Consider the following 3,611-nt stretch of genomic DNA (forward strand, 5'->3'; position numbering starts at 1 on the left):
AGATGCAGATGATTTTTTGGACACTTTTTTTAGACCTGGTATACAACAACAGCCAGACAAGGAAAGACCCAGCGGCAATGCCAAAGCCTATGACAAACCGCAGAAAGGAGAAGGGAAAAAGGAAGAGAAGAAGACAAGACTCAAGCATTAGCGGGGAAAGCGTGGAGGACATAAGAACAAGTGGAAGGAACAAAAAGAAAAAAGGACAGAGAAAGGCACAACAAAGAGCATCGTCAACTTAAGTAAACGCATTCTTACAGAAACTGAGATTACTGTACTCATCAAAGGCTTAAAGTATGCACCCTCAAACAAGTTAAAGAAATGTGAAACATTTTTGGACCTTCATAAATTTATAAGGAAGCTTGCCTTAAAGAATTTTTTTAAAGAAAAAGAGTAAAAATCAGAAGACCCCCGAGAGGACAGTTTCCTACATACCAATCTTCGGAAAAAATCGTCATTCTATCTTCAGTACTTAAAGGGTCCGTTTGTCCAGAATTTCCAGAGATTAGTGGAACAGGATGTAGAAGCAATCACTGAGAAGATACCGATAAATAAACGTAATTTTTCAAAAAAGAAAGACTGGCACTAAAATCATTGAAGAAAGATGATAGTATCATCATCAAACTGGCGGACAAAGGAGGGAGCCTGGTAATTCAGGATATAGAAAATTACACCAAAGAAGCATTACAGCAACTGGACGATACTTCAACATACTGCAAATTAAAAAGTGACCCTACATGGAGCTATAGAGATGAACTGAGAACTCTACTAAGGAAGGGAACAACTACAGGGATTTTGACCAAACAGGAACATGATTTACTAGATATAAAAGACCCCAAAATTCCTGTCTTCTACCATCTCCCCAAGCTTCATAAAGATCCCATCAATCCCCCCGGGAAGACCCATAGTGGCGGGTATAAATTCTCTTACTTCGAACTTATCCGGCTATGTAGACACATTCTTGCAACCTGTTGTTGCTAAACAATGAGGATACATTAAAGACACAACTCAAGTTATTGAGACAACAGAGAGAAAAGAAGACTCTTTTGTGGGTGCACTCTTGACTTTGAACAATGTATGAAATATACAAAATATGATATATAATAATAAAATCAACTTTTATTGACAAGAATTAAGATAAATAGTGGTTAATGAAAGAAATAACAGTCAAAAAGACAATATAAGCAAAAATTGCTAATGAATGAAAGAAATAACTGTCAAAAAGACAATATAAGCAAAAATTGCTAATGTATTAATAATATACCGGCTGACGGAGTTAAATATAGATGTTATAAATGGTTAATGTAAATATTTGTAAATATTTGAAGCTGCGTTCCAATAACAGATAGATCCCTGTCCTGTCTTAGTGCCAAAATTAATAGTCTATGAAACCTGCATACTGATTACAATTAAGAATATAAATTCCTATTATATCCAGCTGATACAGAGTGAAGAAGCAGTAGGAAATAAGATGGCAGTGTGAATCTGCTGTCAATGTTTGACACTGAGCATGTGGAATCAATGTATGCTCTACTATACTGAGTCTTCCTCAATGGTCCCCCACTTGAGTACTGACCCAGCCCAACACTGATTAGCTTCCAAGTTCGGACGGCTTCGGGCATTTCCAGTGTGGTATGATAGTAGAGAGAATAGGCGCTAATAGGAAGCTCTGGAATCACTGATGAGAGTTCACGAATTACATAGTATCAGGAAAGAGACAGAAATAAGCCAATAGAGGAAAATAGATGAATCTGCTGCCAATGTTAGACAGGGGTTTGGCCCTGAATCAATGGTGAGAGTCCATGAAATTAAATGTAAATAGGAATAGGAAAAAGGAGAGAATAGAAATACCAGTATAAATTAGGTATCAGCAAAATCATATATCCTGGTGGACTATTACAAGTTAATAAGGAGCAAATGGACACAAGAACCACAATCTTTTGCAATTGCTGAAGTGAAGCCAGACAACAGTGTTACCACTGCAAAAAATTTACTGAATTACTGCTAAATAGAGACAAAGTGATACAATGTGGTCATAGAAATTGACTATGTTAAGAAAACAGAGCTGAGAAAAAGGGGGGGGGGGGGTTTGTAACCAGTGAAAGGATAGTATTCCTTAGGCTGTAACTGCAGGTTGAGGATTCAGGATAAGTTTCTATTATCTCATGTTACATGTATAAATCAAATGGAAGAGTATACTGCCGACATCTATCGTTAGTTAGACTTAGAAAAAAGGTCGTTGATACTTGATAGGAGATAAAGTATGAGAGAACACCTGAGATTTATGGAATACTATTGGTGTCAATTGGTAAATAATGAATGATAAATAGCATATATCGCTGCCTGAGACTAGCAAGAGCTAATGAAAAAAATGTCCAGTCAGTGCGGGCCTCAGAATGATCATATAGGTTGGTATGAAATTGATGTTACCCGCAGTGGCTGTATCGATATGGAGACTCCTTCTACCACGCTGCAGTTCGTCCCGAATGATGAGATGCGTAATGCCGCCGGCCCGGCAGGAACACAGGCAGGTGCAGGCGAACGTCCTCTGATCTGGTCAGCCTGTATGGAGGAATGTCCGAGGAGGCACGGGACCACCGTAGGTGCGGGGAAGGAGAGCGCTCGATGCTCCGGTCAGCCGATGCGAAGGGATACTAGCAGGGGCACGAGACATGGGTGGGTGCAGGAGAGCGTCCGCTACTCTGGTCAGCCGGAATCAATCAGGGTCGGAAGACGCGTTTCACCCGTCCGCCGGGCTTGATCACTTCCTGTTGTGGACTGGGTCCCTGCAGGTTTTTTAACGTGAATACAGCAGGTTCATATCCAATCAGTGAAGGGGTGTGTCCCTTAATTGGCTGTGGATCTTAGTAGGTAATGAATTGTTTGCAATCAAAGCTTGGCAGGGAGACCCATGAATAATATAAAAGAAAACATAAGAGAAACAAAGGTTACAACACAACCAGAGAAAAGGGGGGGGGGGTTTTATATATTTGATATTATATATATATATTAATTACTACCAATTAGGTAATAAAACCAGCAAGAATTGCTATGAAATAGGTGCAGAAATTGAACAATGAACAGGCAAGTAGGGCTATGACAGTTTTTAGATTGCACAGATGATGTGAATAGATGGTATTTGATTAGCGATATGGGTATCTTGAGAACATAAAATACTGTCTTGCATATTAAATCTTACTGATCGCTGAATAATTAATTACAATGCTGCAGCATAGAATTGGCCTGATTTCAATAATAATAAAGGAAAGGGAAAGGAATGATCAATGAAAACGGAAAATAATAAATATAAATGATGAAAATGACTGAGGTCCATGCATAATGGAATACTTATGATGCCAAAAAAACTACCAAGGCATATAGAGTCATCGGAGGAGATATGATGATGGTATTAATACATAAAGAGAAAAAGAAAAAGGGAAGGACAAAGTATATATATACACACAGATATATGCATCCACATACACACATGCACATATATACATACACATACCTGCATACACACACATATAGGCAAGGAATATGTGCATGCCCATGTGCACATACTCTTATGCAAAAGGGAACACACACAGAGAAACAGGTGTGTGAGCTTG

General features: G+C 38.8%; 1 pseudogene; it reads right to left on the reverse strand.

The window, feature by feature from the left end:
* Positions 1-1,527: 1,527 nt before the first annotated feature.
* LOC134897135 (5S ribosomal RNA) lies at positions 1,528-1,646 on the reverse strand (annotated as a pseudogene).
* Positions 1,647-3,611: the final 1,965 nt, after the last annotated feature.

This window comes from Pseudophryne corroboree, chromosome 3 (genome assembly GCF_028390025.1).
Source record: "Pseudophryne corroboree isolate aPseCor3 chromosome 3, aPseCor3.hap2, whole genome shotgun sequence".
NCBI classification, from domain to species: domain Eukaryota; kingdom Metazoa; phylum Chordata; class Amphibia; order Anura; family Myobatrachidae; genus Pseudophryne; species Pseudophryne corroboree.